At 39.9% G+C, this 25,105-nt stretch overlaps 1 long non-coding RNA gene across 1 annotated transcript; it reads left to right on the top strand.

The window, feature by feature from the left end:
* The first annotated feature begins 874 nt into the window (after positions 1-874).
* LOC131411709 (uncharacterized) lies at positions 875-11,021 on the top strand. Its single transcript, XR_009221638.1, has 3 exons — positions 875-972; positions 9,572-9,650; positions 10,766-11,021. It is a non-coding gene; the product is annotated as an uncharacterized LOC131411709 (long non-coding RNA).
* Positions 11,022-25,105: the final 14,084 nt, after the last annotated feature.

Consider the following 25,105-nt stretch of genomic DNA (forward strand, 5'->3'; position numbering starts at 1 on the left):
TTCAGAGGCTTGTCAAATAAACAGTGTGAAATTTTTCATTGAAAGCGTTGGACAAGTGTGTTGTCCTGACCTCTATGAGTATCCAGGGAAACCACCTGGTACACCTTTGTAGAAAGGAATTTAAGCAGTCGATACTGGAAAGGAACAGATGACCCGTAGAAGCTGATGCTGAAGCCAGCTAATGCCTTGGTTTCTTGCACACTATTGCGTGTAGTTTTTGTCTCCTGGTTCCATGTTTTTGACAATAAATTCTGTGCCGTTGCATTTTTCCTTGCCCACTCCCCGGCAAAAAGCAGTAGCGCAACAGATGAATAAAAAAATTGTGATCAAATTCTATTCAACAGTTAAAATTAACAAAGAAGCACCGTATGAATCAGTAACAAAAATCTCTAAAACATGCTGCTTTAGCCAAAATATACATATATATTGGAAGAAAATACACGTGTAGTGTGATACCGTTTATAAAAAGTTTTCCAACCTAAAAATTATTTTTAAATTTCTGTTGATAAATAGTAACTCTTTAAACACTTGCCTAGGAGTATAAGCACTGAATGAATGATATTGATCATTTCTATGAAAGAATCAGGGGACTGGGGTCCAAGGGCAGTAAACAGGGGCCTCACCGCCTATACAATGTTTACAAACCCACAAAAAAATTATCTGTAGCAAATACAGCATGGTGTTGCCCTTTAATAAAGCTTCGAATGATACATAGGTGTTTATTATTTTATTCTCTGTTTTGGTCAAAATGTTTATAATATTTCATAAAACAGGGTAAAATAAATAAATATTATTTTTAAGGAATGAAAAATGCAGTTTTACTTTGTCTGCTAAAAGAATTACAAAAAACTCTCTTCTAGTTCAACCTCTTTGCTGCTGGCTGCACGGCGAATGTAACACGTAGATCAATACCTTGCTGAATTGACTTGCAGGCTGCCCCTGGCCTCCAGAGAGTGTATTAACCACTTAGAGGTAAGTCAGTACATATATCTGTTGGATTCGAAGCTATATTTTAGCATGATACTCAAGATCCTTTAAAATCCAGCTCAAATCTCCTTTTAGGACGAAGTCTTGTCAGTTGTCAATATCTATTACCTGTCAACATCTATTACTTATCTATTATCAATCTCATGCAACTGGTCGCTGGCATTGCAAACTCTCTTTGACACCTCTGTGCCTTAGCCTGAAATCCCTGCTCTTCTATTTCTCTGTCATTTGAGCACCTATTCAGTGACAGGGTCAAATTATGTATTAGCCCTTCTGAGGAGACAAGGCAAGTTGGGTTCTTCCATCTCAGTGCAGCCCTCGTTGTACAAACATGCATAGGGTGCTTAGCTCAGGATTCTCTAACCATCTGGTTACTCATCCCTTTGCTCTTCTACTCTCCGCACTTTGAGATCCTCATCAATAGTGCCCTTATTTATCCATTTGGTCACAGGTTGGCCATGTAATAAATGATTGTAAAATGCTGAACAAATTAATGTTTACATGAGATATCAGTTATGTTTTGATGACTATTCAAAAGGTGCTAATTCTGGAGATTTACCACTTCATACATCACCAACAGGTTTCAATTTTAAAAAAAGGTGCGTTTGAATGAGTTAAAGCACTAAGAACAACAACTGGTACATAACGAGTGCTGTGCAATGGAAGTGTTGGTATTATTAGTCAATCAGAGCTACATTGTCATTTGTACAAATCTGATCTTGGAATGCCTCTCTGCGGCCTTGGAAAGCTTTAAAAGTCCCTTCTCTTTGGTGCTGACCCTGAATGCCCAACCTATTAGCAGCTGTGTGAGGAGCACAGTGATGCCAAAATCAGGCTTTGGAGGCAAAGCTGGGTGATTTTGAAGAAGATTGGGACAATGCAGGTGAAGCCTCTAACATCAGCATCACTCATCAGTGGGGGATAAGGTGACCAGGTCCCAACTCATTGGAATTCCACCAACCTTGGGTGAGGAGAACAGCCCAGCAGCAGGGGCTTGCCTCTGGCAGCAACAAGATTATGTTTCTCACCATTTCGAGAACTGTGGCCTGCTGCAAATAGTACTGAGCCTAGACTGAGGGGTCTGGGTTCAAATTCTGGCTCTAACAAATAGGGAATCTTCTGTAGATGCCCTTAAACTCTCAGCCCCAGTTGCTTTAATTATTAAATGAATATAGGAGACCTACTTCTCAGAGTGGCTGTGAGGCTTAAAAGAAAAAATATATGTGAAGTACCCTAGGATATCAATAGCCTGGTTAGAGCTGAGAGTTTACATTAGATGAGTATTAGAGCATCTTCTTTTTCTGTTCTATGTGTGTGGTGATGAGCTAGGAGCTGATGACGCAGGGGCAAATGATACAGACGTGCTCCTTGCCTGGTTGACCTTTAATCTACATACTAAGTGCTAACTGTTTTAATTTGACCTACTTTCATTTAATCCTTAAAATAAATTTAAAAGACACATTATGAAGTCTATCAGAGTGCCTTGAACATAATAGGTACAAAATAAAATAGATGTCAAAATATGTGTGGAGAATTCAGAGACAAATAAGAAAATTTATTGGAGATTGGAGTTTTCTGACGAAAGAACATTAAGAGTTTCCCCAAATCAGATATCAGGCTCACACTGTGCATCTATCCATCGTTTATTTCTTGGACATGAGACTCCCAGGCAGGAAGATATGTGTATTCTCTTAACCAGGTAATGGAGGTCCTGTCCATTTGCGGCAAGAGTTGTGTGAGCTTCTGCTCCACCACCCAGAGCTGATAAATGTAACTCCTCACTCCCCAAACCAGCTTTCTCTCTACACCCCCACACCACCATGCAGATGCCTGGCTGGCCATGCAAGAAGGGTGTGCATTTGGCAGATGAAGTCAGGGCTACTCAGCATCCTTGGTACTTTGGCCAGTGCTTTGGGGAGAAGGGGTAGGATAGGAAAGTCCTACATTGGGAAGAAAGCTGCAATTCTGAGGTGCCAGGGCAGAGAGCAGACCCTGGGACTCCTCTTGGTGTCCCCTGAGCTTATAGCTGAAAGAGGCTCTATCTTTCACACGCCTGTGACTGCGTGAAGAGAGATTTGAACTGCTGGTCCAAGCGAGTCCCCCACAAGCCGGGAGGAACCAATACTCTGCACCCTCTCAGGGTGCCCTGCAATCGGCTGCACCTGGGACTGTGTAGGTGTATTTTTCTCCTCTTGTTGACTTGGTTACCGAAAAGAGCTTTTGATGGAGACCACATCCTTTTACCGAGTATCAGGAAAGTTTATTAAAAGTGGCTCAGAGAACACAATAAAACCCCCAACTATCTGATTCAACTCTGCTTGCCTCACTTTCCTTTCTCCGTCACCAAGGTATAAACACACCTTCTGCAATCAGCTGTACTTTCCAGTTTGAAAGAAGATTTCAGAAAGTGAGATAAGATAAATAGGCAATGGCAATGATAAATCAGAACATATATAGGATTCTTTTTAAAAGATATGCTGAATTCTCAAAGTATATGAAAACAAGCTCTGCTAGGCTACAAATACTGATATGTTTTAACCCCCTCTGTGGTAACTACCAGGAATATACTATCTAGGGTGACAAACAGCTTTCAAAGACTCCTTCCCTTTTGTTCAACAGTGTCTGCTGGGGACAGGGAAAGTGATCTTTGCTCCCTTCCCCTTCACTTTATTACCCTCATTTCTTCTCTGAGGTATTCGTTTTGATGCCACTTGGATGGTTTTCCCAACTACCCAAATCTAGGGGAGGCGCTCACTCTGATCCTCAGAGTTCCCCGGTGTCCCCTACCTTTGCAGTGACCTCTGTCATGATTGCCAGCCTCTCGTCTGTAATGTCCAGTGGGGTAAGCCTGGGGAGGACAGAGACCATTTCACCTTTATTTATCAGTGTGTCCCCAACACAGGCCAGGCCACTTGGCACACAGCAGACTCTCAATCAGTGTTAGTTAAATGAACAACGTACAAATAAATCCATGAAGAAAAAGCTCCTTGGTCCAGAAAACTTAAGTCTCAGGTGAGGACGGAGAGAGAAGAGACAGACATCAAAACAACAATTTTAATATACTAGCATAAAAGGATAATGGAGCACAGTGACTCACCGTGGGGCAGCTGGAGGAAGATGCACTGCTGGTCTTTACCAAGCGGAGAAGGCCAGGCTTGGAAAGGCTTGGGACGGGGGAGACGCCTGGGGGCAAGTCATGGTGGCAAAAGGGCAGAAGTGTATTCTAAGCAGAGGGAATAGAATGTGCTTGGGCATGAAGGAGTAAAGGCTATGGGAATTCTATAGCTATGGTGTTGTATTGATCCATTTCCCATTTTACCCTTTCGACAGCCAACCGAGGTGATATGGGGTATTTATGCAATATGGATTAAGAGGTCAAGTGTCAAAAATGACATGGCTTGCCAAGACCACTGGTTAAGCGGAAGAGGCAGAACAGGAACCCACAGCTCTGGCACTTGCTAGCTATGTGGCATTGAGTACATTATAAACCTCAATTTCCATATCTTTAGAACGTGCATGCCAATGCCTACTTCATAGACTTGTCTTAAAAATTGAATCAGGAAAGAAATGTAAGTCCTAGCATCGTGTCGTGTGGCAGGTGCTCAGTAAATGTTCTTTTTCTTCTTTTCCCCTTTTCTTCTGTATTCTAGTCACATCCCCTCTACCTACCATTCTTGGTGCTGTTTCTTCCCTTTTTGCTTCGCTGTAAGGCCCAGACTGAGCCTGGTGGTGGGATGAGTCAGATTCCTGCTTGCCCTGGAGGCTGGCAGATGCCCTGGCCCTGAGCAATCTCCCTTTCAATCCCAATCCTCTTAAGTGGCCGCACGGTGATCTCACTCCTTGGCCGGCCCCCCATGCCTCTCTGCCTCCTGAGCTGCTACATATACTTCTGGAGCCCAGTCTCTGAATTATGCATCTTTATGGGTCCTGAGCCTAGCGCTGAGGAGAGGTTTAAAAAATGCTTGCTGCTGATGACACAGTCTTTGTCAAGCCAGAATTACAGAACAATTACAGTGTCAGGGCGGAGGTCGGCTGCCCGTTCTGTGATGGTTAATTGTGGACGGAGCCACCAGAGAGCATGGCGTGTGGATGCTCTCAAGTCAGCGGGGAAGAAAAGACCCAGCAGCATAAACATTTCTGCTTTTCAAAAAAATCTTTTTAAGGGAAAAGACTTTTGGAAAACGTCATTCTTTGGAATCAGCTAAGACGTTAAACACACACAGCTGAGTCATTCTAAATTAATAAAGAGCAGACATGGGCAGGGACACCAGAATTATAAATCGTCTGCTTCGTGTTTGGCAAGTTGCCTTCCATATATTATCCATGTATTATCTCACTTAATCAATATTCATCAGATGTTTTGTGGAGGGGACATGTTTCATAAATCCAGTGACAGTGTGTTCTGAGGTGATATCAACTGATACAAAACCACTTTTTTCCAAGGAATTAACTAACCTACCAAATGAAATGTTCATTGCATTAATGAGGTTTTGTCATATAGTGTTGGTGTAAATAACCCCCAAATCTCAGTGGCTTAAACCACAAACATTTATTTTTTTGTTCACGTTGTATGAACACGTTCATGTTACATATTGGCTGAGCCAGCTGCTGCTCTGCCGCCCGTGTGTCCATCCTGGGACGCAGGCTGAAGCAGCAGTTCTGCTGACAGAGATAGGCCAATCTCCTGGCAGAAGGGAAACCCCATGGCCACGCCAGGCCACAGCTCTCACAGCCTCTGCCTGGACATGGTCCATGCCATGTCTGCACATGTTTCATTAGCCACGGCAAATCATGTGGGAGCCCACGTGAGAACACTCTTCCTGTGCGGAGGGAGGGCGAGGTCCCTGTAAACCACAGAGCAGTGGACATGAATTCTCCTTTGACAGGGGAGGGGAGTGAGCAGTTTGGAACGATATTAAATCTTATGGCTGGCGCTAGAAGCCATGATGTCTCCTTTCAGCTGGTGAAGCCACATGCCATTAAGTTCTACAAACGATGACTTTCTGTGCTCCTATGCATTTCGCGTGCCACAACCAGACCAGTTAAGAGGCTGTAAAACATTTGTCAGGCAAAAGTTGTGGGCAGCCTGAATTAAAGCAATAGCAATGGGAGGAAGAGAAAAGGACGGATTTGAGACATATTTAAGATCTAGAATGATCAATCATAATTCATGGTGATGAAATTGGTAGGAAGCCAAGAAAGGAACGGAGGATGTCTTGAAGGTTTTGGAGTGTTTACTAGCTATTTGGATGGGAAGGTTTTGTGGCAGGGGGAAATAACAGAGTTTACAATTTAGGGCAATTAGGTCATCAATAATTCTTTGCTGGTTTATTTGATTTCCGACCATCATCACTGTTTAGCTGTCTTCCCACAAGAATGGAAGATTTCGGTAAAGGCACGTGTGGCAGCCACTTTGCAATCCATATTCTCATAAAATTTTGGACCGTTGGCTCGACTCAGGAGAGAGTGATCATTAGTGGACGCAGCAGGTGGGGGAGCTCCTTGCACGTAGTGTCGTCGAGTGGACCTGAGGGTGAGGCCCAGCAAGTCCGGCACCAGTGGAACCGCGGTCTAGTAGCTGCATAAGAACGGCAGCTCTCTAACCCTCCTCAGAGAGCAGTGCTTCAGTCTCACCAGGGATACTAAAACTCGTAGTTAGCACAGTGGGCAGGAATTTGGAGTTCTAAATGATGTGGAAACAGGTTCTAACTTTACTGCCAACAGAAGATAAATTTGGATGAAAAAGTAACAATATCGTAGCACAGATTAGAACGGCAGTCAGGGTTTGTCATGGTAGTTCTTTTCTCTTTTTTGACCCCCTAATTTTTCCCTCCAATTATAATTTGCTAACATTTCTTATAAGAATGAAACCAGTTGGGATCTAAGCATTTGCTCGGGTGAAAGCTGAGTTTGAAATTAATTTCCCTGGAGAAAAGAAGGTCTCCAAATGGGTCATATTAGCCACAAAGGTTGAAATGTGTAAGGGCTTTTTAAACCCCGGAGCTAAAACGCTCCTGGAGAAAGGGGAGTGGCGGGGCAGCAATGATTTCAATTCCTTTCAGAAGAGCAGGAGAGCAACAACCAACCTAACAGGATGATGAGACGTGATTTTACAAAACTAAACAGAAGCACTGAAGTCCATTCCAAAATCTATCAGAGACGGGTAATTTACTTTTAAAAAATCTAGCAGGGTCTCCTACATTGGACAAGGCTCTATGCTAGGTGCTGTGAGTGTCTACAGAGATTAAGACAGAACTCTGCGCTCAAAAGGCAAATAATTTATTTCAGAAGGCAAAGCATATAAAACAAAATATCTTAATATTTTATAGAACTAAGTAACAAAGGATGTTTTAAGGGTTCATGCATTAATTTACGTGTTCATGCCTCAAGTATTTTGGAAGACCTACTAGGTCCAAGCGCTAAACCCTATACTTGAGATATAGCTTAAATAAGCAGAGCCCCTCCCCTCAGCTGGAGGCATGCGATTATAGTTCAACAAGATAATTGCTAACATAGAGGCATAAATGGAATACTAGTAATGAGTATAGCGTATATTTTGATAACAGAATGAGCAGGATTTTGTTTTTCCCTCACCATTATTGTTATGATAACCACGAACCTAAATTTCCTGGGATTTATTTTTCTTGTTTACAAAATTAAGAATATTTTACTTACTTCAAAGAGCTAGTCTAACAATATAATAAGAATGTATATGTTAAGTTCAGGCACAATGTCAATGTACCTTAAAGAAACTGCATATGGCAGCCATAGTAGTATTGCCATGGGAAGCAGAAGAGAGAGCAATCCTCCTTTCTTGTTAGGTAAAGGCAAAGAAAGCAACATGAAAAGAAAAACAGCATCACAAAAAAAGATAGGATTGGAGGGCATTTTTCCCCTTCAACTTCCTTGTAAAGTCTAATTTCATCATTTAAAACTCATATTGAGTATTTTGTTCCCTGGGAAAACTTTCTTCCAAGAAGGGTCAATTGCCCCCTCCATTCTCCCTCTACTGTACATAAGTCTATTATAGCATTTATCATACCCATAGCTAGATGGTTGAACATGTTCCTGTCTTTTTAGCCCGTAATATTTTTTGAGAGAACTAACCCAGCTTTTGTCATCTTTGGGTTTCTCACTTCTGGCTCAACTTAGCATAATGCTGCTTGTTGAATAAGCAATTAAGGAGCTAGACTGTCACTGAATTTTCTGGTACCTGAGGAAAGAATGTATCACAGGAGGAGGAAGCACTGGCAACATTTGTCTTTGAGCTTTAGGAAGTGTGTTGCTCTGGCACTGAAAAACCAGGCATGCTCTCTGTCCATGATACATGCTCCCCCCAAAATTATGTATTGAATCAAGTATTAGTTATTGATTCTCACGATTGTCACTTGTTAGTCTCACAAACACAGATTTGATCAGGCCACTGTTCTTGAAATTGTCTATATAGGGTCAACACAAACTACTGATCATTTTTTTTTTGGAAATACGTCTTTCCAAAACTTATGCTGACCTATTTTCACCTTTAGCACCTGAAGCTCTTCCCACATGTCTCCTGCTTCTCTATTTTTCCTGTAGTTCTCAAAATAGCTATGGCCTTTCAAGTGTAAGGTTATGTCGGAGGCATGGAAAGGCTACTCTGCTTTCTCTGCCTGATATATTACCAGTTGGCTTTCAAAATCCACTTCAAACAAAATGTCTGAAAAATTCCTTCATGCAGAATTAGCCACTTCCTCCCTTCAGAAGCCAAAAGTTTTTGCTTGTCATGTGTAATATTGCGTCTTCCAAGGTTAGTTACATCAACTATGTTATCAGTTCTTTGAGGCAGAACATGGTGTTTTCGTTTTCATTTACCCCAGCATCTCGTGAAATGCATGGCTTATGTTAGATGCTCAAAAATGTTGGCAGAAAGGAAAGATAAAAGACGGAAGTATGAAAGAAAGGAAAGAAGGAAGGAAGAAAGGAAGGAAGGGAGGGAGGGACAGAGTGAGGGAAGAAAGAAGGAAAGAGAGAGAGAGATAAAGAAAGAAAAGAAGGAGGGAAGGAGGAAGGGAGGGAGAGAGGGACAGAGGGAGGGAGGGAAGGAAGGAAAGAAGGAAGGAAGGAAGGAGAAAGAAAATGAAAGAAAGGAGGAATAGAGAAAAATGGAGGGAAGAAGAGAAGAAAGGAAGAACCATTTGAGGAAAGCTGCCATGAATCTGTGACAATAACAACAGCATTGGTGTAATTTTATTGTACTACTATGTATTGAACTACTACTGTGTTCCAGGCACTTTGTTAGAGACTTTATATCTCATTTTCTCCACACAGCTCCCTTAGTTTAATAGGTTTGTAAGTTTGGAATTTACATCTCCATACACTTTTCATAAAACTTAAAGACTGCACTTATCTCAACTGGCAAAGAAGTTTTGAAGATTGAGTAACGAGTAAACTGGTCACTAGATGTCTTATAATATCTATCAGCCCCTGTACAGGTCTCTTACATTTAGGTATATAAACATTCAGTAAATGTTGACTAAATACTCAGTGTAAGGAACACTGCATTGAGTCTCTGAATAACGTACAGAAATGGTTACCTTTTTTTTAGGACTCACAGCACCCATGTTCCCTAATCCAAGATACCCAATGATCCCAGCGGTGTTAGCATGTCTACATGATTACTGCTGGTATGTATACATGTTTGTCCATTTAGCTAGTTACTTCTTTGGGGTACATTTCTGGAAGTTAAGTGGCTGTCTAAAAGGTGTGAACATCTTTAAAGTTTTTATGTATAAATTGAAATTGGCTTCCATAAAAGTTTTACCCACAGTGAGTATATAGAGAATTTCTGCACACTCACAAACCCTTAGCACTTTCAATATTTAATGATAATAATTTATTCATATTTAATTAAAAATTATTCTTTCATAATAAGATAGATAATGGTTATACCTCATTGTATATTTTATGCTTTTAAGATGAACAACTTTTTATATCTGTTGATCATTTGTATTTCTCATTGTTTGTTTTCTATATGCTTTGTCTATATTTATATAGTTTTATTTCTGTTTTCCAATATATATATACTACGGATTTTTTGATGTGTACTTTGCAATTTTTTTCACAGTTTGCTTTTTAACTTTGCTTATGATATTTTTGACATATAGATGGCTTTTAAAAATGTAATTAGATCTATCACTCTGCATTTGCTGTTATGCTTACAAATGGTAAATCAATTTAATTTTAGATCCAATGATACAAAAAGCTACACTAGGGTAGAATTGTGAAATGTTTCATTTTGAGATGAAATCTTTATCTATTGACACGTCAGACTGTGTCAAGGTATGATGAACTGAAGGTGCCCCTGAGGAGCTGAAGCAGTAATGGAAACCACACTGAGCGGCAAGGTTGTTCAAGGTCACGCTCAAACCCCACCCCGAACAGGACTGAAGCCACCTACTCAGAATTCTGCTGACCCTTGGCTACACTGGGCACCTTGCCCTTGTCTGGAAAAACACCAGATTTTAGCATACTAAAATTGACATTTCTGAAGAACGCAGTTTACATAGATAAAGTGCTTTTCCCCTGTAACTTCGAGAAGAAATAGCATGAAACTAGAATTTTGGAAAACTGGAAATAGTTTTTATTTTGCTTGACTTTCACCCTCAGATTATTTTATTTCTGAGCAAACAGTTAAACCCTAACCGTCCCTGGGATCTTAATCTGTGAACTTTCTAGAATTTATATTTTAAAGAATCTTAAATAGACACACAGTGTAATAACACCTGTTTTGTGACCTTAGAGAATGAAGAAAATTGGTGTTGAGTTATCCCTCCGCATATTTCTGCCTCTCCGGAATGACGTTGTTCTGTGTGGAGTGTGTGAGTATGTGAGTGAGTACGGCAGAAGAGAATGCGTTTTGGAGCCTGAATCATCTGAATCAGCTTACTTCTGCCTCTTGTGAACTTAGGAAGTTGCCTAAACTTTTCTTCGAAACTCTCTTTCATCTGAGGCAAAGATACTGTCATGAAAATGTTAGGTAAGAAATGTCACATGCTCAGCACATGCTGGACCCTAAGTAAGGCATCTTGAGGCGCAGCCTTGCTAAAATGGAAAGAGCCTGGAGTGACCTGTGGTCTACTGGGATCTACCCCACCCTTTTAGCCTCAGGCTGTGCACTTATAAGTTTGAGCAAAATAATGCCTATCTTGTAGGCATGCTATGGTGAGGAAAGGAGATTATGTAGTCCCACAGATCCCCAAAAGTCCTGCTATATCATCCTCCTGCATTTTCCTAATTAATTTTCTCCCTCACTCACCAAGACAATTTCATACTTCTGCTCTTGACTCTGATTTTCAGCAATAACCTGTCCCCCTCTTCACTCCCAAATAATAACCTCGCTTCTTATTTCACCGATGAAGCAGAAACAATTCAATGAGAACTAAATCATCTTTCTGACATCCTAACTACCAATCCACGGCATTGGTCCCCACACCCCGCCATGTCCGTTTTTAACCCTGGATTCACCATGAGTGACCTTTCCTTTCCGCATCTAAGGATAATTCCTCCAAATGTTTACTAAATCTGATTCCCACCTGCCTAATGAAAGACCTGCTCTTTATTCATCCCTGTCTCTTCTGCATCATCAGGATTTCTCTCTCTAATGGATATTCCCATCAACATTCACAGTGCTATGTTTCTCCCATCTTAAACCAACACACACATTCCTTTACCTACATCCTCTTTAGCTAAAATGCTGCCACAATTCTCTGCTCACCTTTACAATGAAAATCCTAGAATGGGCTGTCTGTAACCTCTGTCTGCACTTGCTGTCTACAATGAAACCTTTCTAGTCAAGGCTACCAGGGACATGCTAGTCCAAGCCACCATCACATACAGACTGGAGATATGTGATGGCTTCCCACCCAGTCTCCAAGCTCTTATGTTTGCCCTGTTGCAATTTATATTCTAAAGAGCAACAAATGATCTTTTCTTTTTCAATTTTTAAGAATATTTATTGTGGAAAATTACACGTAACATAAAATTTACCTTCTTAACCATTTTTAAGTGCGCAGTGCAGTAGTGTTAACTACATTCACATTGTTGTGCAACCATCACCATCATTCATCTCCAGAACTTTTTCACCATCCCAAACTGAAACTACACCATTAAACAACTCTGTATTTTCCCCTCCCGCAAGCCACTATCTCCTTTCTGTCTCTATAAATTTGACTCCTCTAGGTACCTCATATAATTGGAAACATACAGTGTTTGTCTTTTTGTGAATGCTTTATTTCACTTAGCATAATGTGCTCAAGGTTTATCTATATTGTAGCCTATACCAGAATTTCTTTCCTTTTTAAGGCTGAATAATATTCCATTGTATATATGCATACATATACCACATTTTGTTTATCCATTCATTTGTCGATGGACACTTGAGTTGCTTCCATTTTTTTGGCTCTTGTGAATAATTCTGCTATGAACATGGGTGTACAAATATCTCTTTGATACCCTGCTTTCAATTATTTGGGCATATACCCAGAAGCAAAATTGCTAGATCATAGGGTGATTCTATTTTTAATTTTTTGAGGAACCATCATACTGCTTTTCATTGTGGCTGCACAGTTTTACATTCCCACCAATAGTGCAAAAGGGTTGTAATTTCTCCACAACCTCACTAATAGCAAATAATCTTTTAAAAGGCTGAATTAGATCAAAGCACTCTTCTGTTTAAAAAAATTGCTTAGGGGCCGGCCGGTGGTGCAGTGGTTAAGTGCACACGTTCTGCATCGGCTGCCCAGGGTTTGCAGGTTCAGATCCCGGGCGCACACCGATGCACTGCTTGTTAAGCCATGCTGTGGTGGCGTACCATATAAAGTAGAGGAAGATGGGCACAGATGTTCGCCAGGGCCAATCTTCCTCAGCAAAAAAGAGGAGGATTGGCATCGGATGTTAGCTCAGGGCTGATCTTCCTCACACACACACACAAAAAATTGCTCAAGGGGCCCGCCTGGTGGCATAGCGGTTAAGTTCACGCACTCCACTTCAGCGGCCTGGGGTTCACAGGTTCAGATCCCGAGCGTGGACCAACACACCACTTGTCAAGCCATGCTGTGGTGGCATCCCATATAAAGTAGAGGAAGATGGGCACAGATGTTAGCCCAGGGCCAATCCTCCTCAGCAAAAAGAGGAGGATTAGCATCCGATGTTATCTCCGGGCCAGTCTTCCTCACACACACAAAAAAAAAATTGCTTAAAAATTCTCATATAGGCCAATATATACGTGTGTATATGTAAATATATATATATGTTTTTACAAAAATCTGTATGATCTGTCTTTTGCTGCATAACCAAGCTCAGTTCCAAGAACTCTCTCTTCCCTTCCTTACCACACTCAAACCACTCTAGTCTTGGTTGTGACCTTCAAACACTTCCATCTCCTGTCCCACTCAAGCTCTTGAAACCTGCCATGTCCTCTGGCTGGATGCTTCTTCCCCAAAATCTTCAGTCACTCAGGTTTCAGCTTGAATGTTTCGCTTCTATCTAAAACGCTGGCTCTTACCCTAATCATGCTTTGTTTTTCTCCTAGTAATTACCAATAAGATAAATTACTTATGTAATGGAATATTCTGTGTTGTCTGTCTTCCTCACTAGAATAAAAGCTCCAGGAGAGTAGGAACATTTTCTGTTTCATATGCCACTGTATTTTCTACCCCTGCAGCAGTGCCTGGCCTACAGCAGACACTCAATAAATGTATGTTGTATGTTGAAAAATACACATAAATAGTATATGATAGCAATTTTAAATATGAATGATGGCTTTGAGGATGAGGATAACGGTTTGAGCTAGTCACATCTTACCATTACTTTGGACAACCAAGAGAGGTGCAGTCATCACGGAAAGAGTAAAATATTTTTACCTCCATTTGAATTTTTAGAGGAAATAAAGCCAAAATAACACAAAATAAAAACAAATTTTCCTGGATTTATGCAACTCTTATTTAGATGAAAACTGAGGAAGCATGGGATCTGACCTAGATGAGGATTAACAATCTTAATGTTGATAAATCATAGTGGCTTCTAAATGATTGTAACCAAGGAGAACGCCACCCATCGGAGCTGGGTGCTGAGCAGGGCTGTGCGTTGCAGGGTTGCTCCCAGAAGGCGCAGGTCCGATGCACAGGTTGGCTACCTGATGAAGCCCAGCTGAGGTGATGGATGCCAAAGCTCAGGGCACATCCAAAGGAACAGCCTGAGAGCAGTGCTGCCATAAATCACTTCCAAGCCTATGCGGGTGCAAGCCAGGCAATTTGATTTTGATTGCTTTTTCACTCTAATAGTCAGTAAATAAAGTCATAAAATTGAGGAGTTGGAATATCTTGAAATACTAATGCAAAATTAAGCACAAATATGTTCCTGTCCTCATCCTACTTCCTTTTTATTTTCAAAAGCAGCTGGACATCTGGACCAGAAAAAAAAAAAAATACAAAGGTGGTCCAAGAATATATCTTACTCATTGTAGAGAGCTCCAAAGGAAGAGGAAAAAAATCAACTCGTCATCGCTATTAAGGAATAACTATGAGCTGTGTATACGTGACATAAGTGAACAACCATTTCTAGCCTGCTTTCAGTTTTGTCAACTTTTAAATTTCTAATTTATATGGAAAAATTGAGACATCTCAGTGAAATAACAAAGCTCTATATCTTCGTGGAGCCTGTGATTTCTTAAAGCATAATTGTTTCACATTCAGCTTTTGATATCACATTACGTATACTTCAGCTATTGACATAAGGCCCTTATAATGCTTTTGGCAACTTCTCTACTGGCTGCACATTGCCCCACAATTCCAGCAGGAATTTAATTGAACAAGCATCCTTTGAACTAATCCTTTGAACAAGCATCCTCCTACTAATGTGCAAGGCCGTTTCCTGGGGGTGTGAGGGGCATGTAAAGACCCCTAAAGCCCTTTGATGACCTCACACAATGAAATTCTCAAGATTAACATGTAACATATGTCAGAAAGAGTCAGAAAAAAATTTAATGAATACGTATGCATGTATTTCCTTCTTCCCCTTCCTTGTCCCAGAGAGGTCTGTACACCTGGTTAGTGAGACTTCTGTTGTCATAATGGGAAGTTTCCTCACCAGCAGAAGACCAAAGCCAGCAAGGCTGGATTGATTTAAAATAAAATGAAGAGAGGTCCATTCAAGTTGACATTGTAAGTTCACTCCTTGTGGTTCCTCTCTGCTTGAAACACAGAGCAATCTTAAATAAGAGACAGAAAATAGAACTCTGAGGAAATAGAGATGATGCCAAGGCAGGAGAAGATGCCACATATCAGAAGTGCTATGATATTCTCAAAATAAAAAAAGAATATATTGTGTCCATGAGAAGAGAATATACTGTATTCACAAATTTAGAAGTGGATACTATTAAAGTTTGAGCAAGCAAGAATAAGAAACACACACACACGCATATTTAAATATTAGTGGAAGATAATATAAAGGAAATCTCCTAGAAAGTAAAACAACAAGAAGTATAAAGAGAGAAAACTAGGAGGAAAGATAAGAAAACGTTAGGATTAATCTACAACGGCTAAGATGAGGGGCTGTATAACACTTTTGCTTTTGAATTCAATGTAATAGCTTGGAGGAGACCAATACTTCTATTGAGAAACACTAAAGAAGTCTGAGTTTTTTAGAAACAAACTATTCAAAGGCATCAGACAACTGTTGAAGCAAAAAAGACTGGGAGACAGAGAAAGATTCCAGATTGGATAAACCTAGGGAGGAAAATTGACATTCTAAAGCCACTTCCCTTCTGGGGGCGTTTATTTGCTGATTCTGGGCAGAAGCAAGATCTGAGAATCCAGGATCTGTCCAGGCAGAGGACCACAGCTACCCTGGGACATAGGATTAAGAAGATCTGGTATCTTGTGGGGCTGGAGAGGAATAATAAAGACTGAAAGGACAAGATCTTGATGAGCAGAAAGTGATCCAGAAATGAGACAGACATGCAGCCAGTTTTCTTATGAGGATAACCATTGAATTGTGAAGCTGCTTGTGGTAGAAAGCTAAAGAACTAGGCTAGTGTCCTCTGAAAGTTTCTAAATGCTGATAAGGCAAGGATTAGAGTTCAAGATCCATCGGTAGTCAGAGTGAATACACCAGGCTCTCGATGGAAGGATCTGCAGGACTTTGCATTAGGAGCAGGTGCAAATCAGAGACGACCAGATCCTTGCCTAAATGGACACTGAACCTAGACTCAACTTAGACTCTGACTCGAGTAAGATGATCAGCCCCCACTTTTTATATCCAATGGAAAAATGGTGACCCTTTTGTGGTGAAAAGTTACATCATCTAGAGCCTCTGCTATTCTTTTATACACAATGTCTAGCATTCAACAAAAATATCCTAGACATTCAAGCCATAGAAATGAATGATAAAAAAAAAGAGACAGCAGGAAGAAAACCTATATGTGTTTTTGACGTTAGAGCAAATATAGATCCATGTGCAAAACAAAACAAACAAAATAAAAATTGATCTGTACTTCTAAGGTATAAAATCTTAACTTCAAATGAGTTATATACCCATAAAACACCAAGAAAAAAAACAGGGGAAAAATTTTGTGACGTTGAGTTAGGCAAAATTTTCTTACATATGACACCAAAAGCAAGCTCCACAAAAGAAAAAACAATTGACAAATTGAGCTTCACCAAAATTAAAAGCTGCACAGACTGAGAGAAAATATTTATAAATCATACCTCAGATACAAGAAATGTATCCAGAATATATAACAAACTTTTACAATTTGTTAATAAAAAAACAACAAAATACAACAATAAATAGGCAAAAGATTTGAACAGCTGCTTCACTAAAGAAGATGTAAGGAAATAAGCACATTAAAAGATGCTAAACACAGTTAATTACTAGGGAAACACAAATCAAAATCACAATAATGTACAAATACACATCTAGTAATATATCTACTGTTAAAAAGACTGATTACACCAAGTGCTGATGAGCGTGTGGAACAGCTAGAACTTTCATACACTGTTGTGATCATAAAATGGTGTAACAACTCTGGAAACAGTCTAGCAGTTTTTTTTTTTAAAGACAAACATACCTACCATATTACTGAACCATTCTACTCCTAAGTATCTAGCCAAGACAAATACCATACATCCACACGAAAACTTATACACGGATATACATAGTAGTTTTATTTAAAATAGCCTCAAGGGGCCAGCCCCCATGGCCTAGCATTTAAGTGTGCACGCTCTGCTGCTGGCAACCTGGGTTCAGATCCCGGGCGCGCACTGACACACCACTTGTCAGGCCATGCTGTGGCGGCGTCCCACATAAAGTGGAGGAAGATGGGCACGGATGTTAGCCCAGGGCTAGTCTTCCTCAGCAAAAAGAGGAGGATTGGTATGGATGTTAGCTCAGGGCTAAGCTTCCTCACCAAAAAAAGAAAAGAAAAGAAATAATGTCAACTAATGAAAAAAAAACTAGAGAGTGACCTGAGGAACTATTAACTTAATAATAATAATTCTTTCTTTTAGGTTTTTTGAAGTGACTTTCTGCAGTGCATTTTGGGGAGTGGAAAGATAGGCCTCTGTCATCTTTATTTGTTAGTAAAGCATAGTAATTTGGGTTTTGTCTTTCTTAAAATGTTTGGCTTTAGACATAATTATGAGCTATCCGTGATTTTTACTGTGCCTTTTTGTTTTCTCCTAGTACCACACTTCTATAATTGCCAAGGATGTCAAGATGAGATAAAAACAATTAAATTCAGAGTCAGTCAAATAAGAATAGTCTTCAGCCAAACTCTGTCTACGTTTTTGTCTTTTGGATTTAATCATACCATTGACTCTTATATTACATACATCTCACTATAAAACTGATTTTGATCAAATATTTTGTTTTGTTTTGGTTTTGATGTAGTGGATTGATCCCTGATTCTATCCAGTCTTTCCACTGAAATGATCCAAGCCTCTGCTTCTGATTACCCTATGTAATTGTAGCCCAGAAAGTTATTTGGTCAATAAGGGTTTTACTTCAATTAAAATTTATATGTTTTTCCAGTAAAAGTCATTATAATGGAAAAGTTATGTTGTTCTTGGGTATTCATGTGGATTTGTAGGATTGAGGATAAAGTTATGGAATATTGGTTCCTTTTGTGAACTGATTGCTTACAATTGTTTAAACATTTCACAGTATAAGATGTTTCATATTTTGGCTAGACCTTCTTTAATAAAACCACCTCCTTCTGTAGTAAGTTAAATGATACTGAATACAAATATTTGCAGCAAAAGATGTTCATCTATCAGATATATTTCTTGTATAATTTGGCCAGACAGTAAAGGGAGAGCATATGAAATCTTTGTCTTATAAATCCCTATGATTCTCTGAAGAAAGCCAAATAAATTCAACAAATATTTATTGAATGCCTACTTAATGCCAGGCATAGCTCTAGGCACTAGAAACCTGATGGACAAAGAGTCTTTAGTTACTGCCCTCTCAGAGCATGCATTCAGTTGGAGGGAGATGGACAATATATACATACATAACTACTAATATAAGTGGGCAGTAAGGGCTGCAATGAGAAGGAAGAACATTCATAAGACAGAAGGTTACCGAGGGTGAGGTGCTGTTACCTCTCTCAGGAAACATCTGAGTAGAGATCTGAATGATGAGGAGCTGTAAAAAGTCTGGAAATAACCTTACTTATAAGCTAACGTGTTAGCTTCCCACAATTTCATAGATGCTAGAAGAGACATGACTCCAAGGTGAGAGACGGAGGACAGTTTATTATTCGCAAAGTTAGCATTATCAAAGAATGAACATTTTTGAGGAAGTTTTCCAAGTCACAATTCTCACAGGGAGATGCAAAGGAAACCAGATGGCACCTGAATAAGCAGCTGGTGCGTTATAGGACGGAGACACACAGCTCCGGGAACCCAAATATTTCATAATCAGCAGTAAATGTGCCTGACCTTATTATCTCTATCTTCCAAATGTTCACTATACAAACATCCTTAAAAAGATATTTTGGAACAAAGTGCATAAGCTCCTTGCTCACAAGATGCACAGAAACGTGAAAGACCTGTGGAGAATTGACTCCTAATAGTAACCACCCCTTATGTCTACACAGTCTTGAATTCTGGCCAGTTTTCCCATGAGCATGCACTCTATCAGCCACCCTGATTAACCTTACTGACAGAGGCTGGGACCAAATCCACTTCATTTGTTTTATACGGCATTTAATTAAGACTACTAGCAACAGACTCCAAGGAGCAGAATGAGACCAGCCTACAGTATCAAGCTCAAACATGCTTCCCAGAGTCTCAGATCCAACCAGCAGAACAAATTCTGTAAACTGTCAAGGTCAACCTTAGAAAACCAGGTGGCTTTCCTCTTAAGTTTCTGTATAGACGTTTCTTCTTGACCTGAGGCATTAATATAGGTACAGCAGAATGTCTTAGTGCTTGCACAAATTCCGCTTTGGTCTGCAAGGAAGAAGCCAATGGAAATTCTATCATCCCTAACGATTGTGGTCAGCGAGTCCAGGCTGACGTGAAAGCCTTCCAGCGCTGAAGTAATGTCATTGACCACTTCAACCAACGTGAAGGACACATTTTGTACCACTTTTTCTAATTGAATGACTCCCATCCTAGGATGACTGCCTGCAGGGTGCACAGAAATAGTCAGTTATCCTTCCGTTAAGTTCTCCACCTACAGACCTCTGAGTGACACCAACCCACAGTGGTTTCCTTAAGCACTTGAAAGTCTTATGACCACCCTAATTAACCATGTTTCCATGAGGAAGGCAAGTTAGTGCCTGAGTCCCTACAAGTATAGCCTGGGGGTGCATACAGTGCCCTGGGAAAGAAAGTGTTACTTAAAATTGTTAGGACCCCCAACAATCCCATCAGTCAGAGGGCATAAGATGAAAGTGACTCCGAAATGGTCTCCCCACCAGCTTGAAGGCAAGAGGCTGCCCAGTTCAGTTTAAATAATTGTGTCTAATGGTTGTTTGGGGAGCAGTTGAATGAGGGAAGTCGGTCTAGCGTGACCTGTTTGCCCACATCACCAGAAGGGTGGCGTGTGTTATCCCTTGGAGTGACTGAGCAAAGGCTAAGGGAATGGAGGTGGGGAAGACACTCAGATGGAGGTGTTGACAGATGCTCTGCATGGGAGATGCAGGATCTGGGGCCACCATCTGCTGTTTCTGTTAAATTTCTCAGCAGTTCAAGAGAAATGGTGATTCAGTCATAGTCGGAGTTGCCCAGTGGAAGGCAGCAGACCCAGCAGTCATTTAAACTTGAGGCACAGGCAACAGTTCGGGAAAGCTACATCAAAACACGTTCCTTTGTGAGGAAGGTTCCAAGGACAGTTACAAAAGACACAGGTCATTGATGTCCTTCTCTCCCCCATTTCTCTGGGGCTCGGAGTCTTCCCACCTCAAGAGCTGGGGTTGTTCTCACTCCACCACACAGAATCTGTGTGTCATATTCCAGTAGCTAAAACACCCCAGTCAGTCTGAGCAGAGAACGGGCCCTGACGACAGGCATCTACCTGATGAGTGGGGAATAAAGTTGCCGCTGCTGCCACCCACACCTACAGCAGTACCAGAATGTCAGCATTTTGTGCCCGTTTCTCAAGCCCCAATTCCCACAGGGAGAGCAAAGAGGGGCAGATGGCACCTGCAAATGCAGGGTCTTCTATTGCATAAGGGCACTGAGCTTAGGGAACCTAAGGTTTTTATAGAGGGCAGTAAGCATTCCTGCCCTTTCTCCAGAGAGAGACACTACAACTATATTCCAGCGTTGTTTGCTACACAAACATTCACGAAATGATGGTCTGAAACGGGGCAGTCAGTGCGCCCCTCGTACAATGTGCATAACATGAGAGGCCCAGGGAGAATAGTCTCCCATGAATGTCAAAAGGCACGGTGAGTGCAAACACTTGGAGGCTAAAAGATGGAGAAACTGGGCATGTGGCAGGGATAGAAAGAAGCCCATCCTTCTGGAACTAAAGGGCAAGTGATCAGAAATTAAGCAGGGCCACATCGTGCGCTGTCTTCTAAGGCCTGGCAGTGAATTGTAAGGAAAACCAGATATTTAATTTTCTGCCTTTCATTTTGTAAGGTGTAGGGACTAAAAAAAGATTATTCTATCGTAAAGAATGCCATTAATTTAACAGTAGGCTGAATTCATATTTTACATAGTCTGGGATATTTGCAAAACTGGGATATCTCCTATTATGTGACAGGAAAAATGGTAGAGCAAAAATTGCAATCAAGATGGACATCCAAGGGCTTGAGCTCCATGACATGCTAACAGAAGGACCTGCCTTTTCATCTCAGAAGATTAACCAGTTATAGGATTCCAATACCTCGATGAAAAGGGGTGGGAGAGAGAATCTGTACCTCACAGCATGGATCATAAATATTTGTTGTGATGAAGAAATTTAATTTAATTATGAGGGTAATTTAAATAAAAGAGAAGTCATTTCTGTTGGCACTTTTAAATATAATATTAAACATGGTAACTTTTGGGGAAAATAATTCATGATGTACCACAACCCTGCATGAATTACATTGCAATTGAGTCCATTTTATCCCTATTTTCCAATTTTCTAATTGTAGTGTGCTTCTCTTTTAAACTTTTTTAATGCACATACATATTTGATATTGAAGGCACAAACTCCTATATGTATGAATTTTTCCAGATAGAAAAGTTGGTCTTATTTAAATGTGGCTGCTTGCCTAAGCTGCCAATGGAGTCCCAGCCCTAACTAAGATTTAGAAGGGCAACCAACCTTTAGAGCAGAAGTGAGGACTATTTTTGTACTGCAAAAGCCTTGGTTTTATGTTTATTTGTAAGATTTTGGCAGCTATTTTGGGATGTTTCTGAGTTGCAATAAGAAACATTATGTCCATGAATTTGAAAAAAGAGGGAAAAATTAAAAATAAAAATGATTTTAGCGTATGGATTTTTTTTTTTAATTTAAATTCATTATCAAACAGATTTTGATATTCTTGTGTGGGTTTTGTGTAGGGGGATGTGTCTCTTCTAGCTGGCTGTTTCAGGAAGATGCTTGAGGGGGAAAATAAAGATCTTTTAAAAGGATTCTATGTTCTAGTTTTCCAAAGTACATTTTTAAACTTGTAAGAAAGTTTATGATACACAGATGATGATTTCACAGAGAATGAAGACAAGCAAGGCCCAGGCCAATGGGATCCCTGAGCTGACTGGGCATTAAGGAGAAGAGCAAGACGTCCACACAGGCTTTGCATCTGAACTCAGAGGAGCCACTGATTTGTAGCTTTGAACAAGTAACTTTGTCTTTCAAAGCCTTGATTAGACTTTTGGTAAATAATTCAGGGATAGTTAATAGTTTTGCATTGAAAATCAGTGTTGTTTTCTACCAAGCATTGAAATAACCACATTACAACATCCCCAGACTTTATTTCTATTAAAAATATGATTACTTATAGTGTTTATAATAATATCAGCTATGATTTCTTGACAACCTACTATTTAACCAGAACACAGTTAAGCTTATAAAGTTTATACCTACTCCACACAATAACACTGTGGATGGACATAAGGAGCCATGTTTTTCAGATGAAAAAACAGACTAAGAAATGCCACTTCCAAGTGGAAGAGATTGAAGTCAAAACCAGTTCTGTCTGGATCCAAAATCCATGCTTGTTTTATTATATTTTGTTGTATATCTTTATTAAGTCTTTCATTCATCTTTATCTTAAATTTTTGAAAGATAAAAAAATAAATTGAAGAAAAAAATTAGAGTAAGGTCTTTTGCCACAATTCCTTTAGAATTCAGAGTATTCATAAATGCTTTGAGACACATTCGATATCATCAATGTGTGAGATGCTGTAAGAAATAAGAAGGAAGCAGGAAAGCAGGATTTTAAATATAAATTTCGTTACCCACCTAGAACTTTGTACTTGCGTCATATCTATTGACTGGTTAATTGCAAGGTAAATGCTACCTGGTGGAATCTTTACCAAAGTACTTAATAAAAAAGTCATATTGCTCTATGCTAAATACACATTTTTTTCAGTACTTCCAAGAAAGAATTTGGTACTTATTTACTTCTCTTGGTACATACCAATCTTGAGTCCCTAGTGAGTTTTGAAAACTCAGGGATAAAATGTGGTGTTCATTCATTTCATAACTACTGAGCACTTGCTATAATATGAGCAATGGTAAATAGTGGGAACAGTGAGATAAATATCAACAACATATCTGCCACCAACCATTTCAGAATTCTAGAAAAAATGAGCAATACATAGACAAATGATTGCAATGTAATGTAGGAATTAAAAAGTATCACGCAAAGACAAATGTGTGATTAAGAAAAGATACTTCACAGCTTACAAAATGCTCCACCTTCTCTCTTATTTGGAACTCACCCTAATCCTTTGAGGTAGACTGCTCTCCCCACCGTCCTCACTCCATCTGTAGGGGTGTGGCAGAGGGCAGAAATATTGAGAGTTGAAGAGTCCTTTTGGCCGGGATCACAACGCTAGAAAGTAGCAAGACTAAAACATCAACTGCAGTTGGCAGAATTCTAAGGTGACAACTGAGTTTCCCAGCCTCCCTGGTGTGCAAACCCTGCATAATCCCCAAGCCTGTGAATTTGCTGAGCTCCCACCCCAGTGATTGGGTTATGTTATATGGCACAGTCTACCTTAAGACAGAGATAATCTGATGGGTCTGAACTAATCACTTGAACCTTTGAAAGAGGAGAGTGTCTCTGGCTGGTGGCAGAAAAAGAAGTCAGAGACTCAAAGTTCAATAAAGTTTAAACTTGGTTCTTGAAGATGGAAGGGGCCAAAAGGCAAGGAATATGGGTAGCCTCTAAGAGCTGAGAATGGCTTCCAGTAAACAGGCAAGGAAAAAGCAGGGACCTTCATCCTACATCTGCAAGAAACTGAATTTTGCCAACAAAAAATGAACTTGCAAGTGAATTTTCCCCCAGAGTCTCCAGACAAGAACTTGGCCTGGCTGACACCTTGATTTCAGCCTTATGATAGCCAGAGCACGTGGCCACACCATGCTGGGTTTCTGGCCTACAGAAATGGGAGCTAATAAATGGGTGTGATTTTAAGCCACGAAATTTGTGGCAATTTTTGTGCAGGAATAGAAAACCAGTACAATCCACCTGTGTTTTTAAACTTTAAAGACTACTAGGTTAGTCTTTGTGGACTGTCTGCATAGGGCCAAGCATGATTCTAGACACTTTCCATATTATCTCATTTTTATATTTAGTTCCTTGCTATACTGTAAGTTAAGTGTTACTACTTCCGTTTTACAGATGGGGAAACTGAGATCCATGTGTTAAGATACTGTTCCAGCATCTCATGTACAACAAGGAATGGGCTGGAGTTTAAAATGGTTTGCTCTGATCTTTATCTCCTATCTCTTCATAATTCCTCTTTGTCTTCTCAAATGCCATGATCAGTGTTATTTATTTCCACTGAACCATAATGAATATTGTTTTGTAATGATAAACTCTTATGTATATGGAAAATATCAATATGAGTACCCACATATATCTGTAAGAAGGGATTTGATAAAATAACTGTTAGGTTTAAAAATAAGAATACATTCTGTGTGTACATGGTCTATTCTTTCTTTCCATTGTCCTTTACCGATGTTAAAATATGTAGCAGGTGAGGACCATTTCACAGATGAGAAAACTGAGGTTCAAGAAAATGATACCTTGTCCTCCTACCTCACTTTGTTAGTTCCCCTGCTCGAGTGAAGTGGGTTGTGAAATCAAGACAGATATTTTTTTCTAATTTGTATTATTTTCTCAATGATGAGGTCTCCAGTGAAACATTAGTGATCCTAGGGTGGGTCACAAAGGAAATTGAAGAGTTGATGTCGGATATTATTGTCCTAAGTAAACACTTCCCATCACCAGGAAAGTCTTTCATGAATTTGAACCTCAAAAAATTGACATGGAAGCAATTTAGATGATGAACATCAGCTAGAGTTGCTAGATTTTAGCAAACACAAATACAGGATACCCAATTAAATCTGAATTTCAGATATTTAAATATATGTATTTTTTAGTAAAAGTATGTTTCAAGTAATA

This window comes from Diceros bicornis, chromosome 12, assembly GCF_020826845.1.
Source record: "Diceros bicornis minor isolate mBicDic1 chromosome 12, mDicBic1.mat.cur, whole genome shotgun sequence".
Lineage (NCBI taxonomy): Eukaryota > Metazoa > Chordata > Mammalia > Perissodactyla > Rhinocerotidae > Diceros > Diceros bicornis.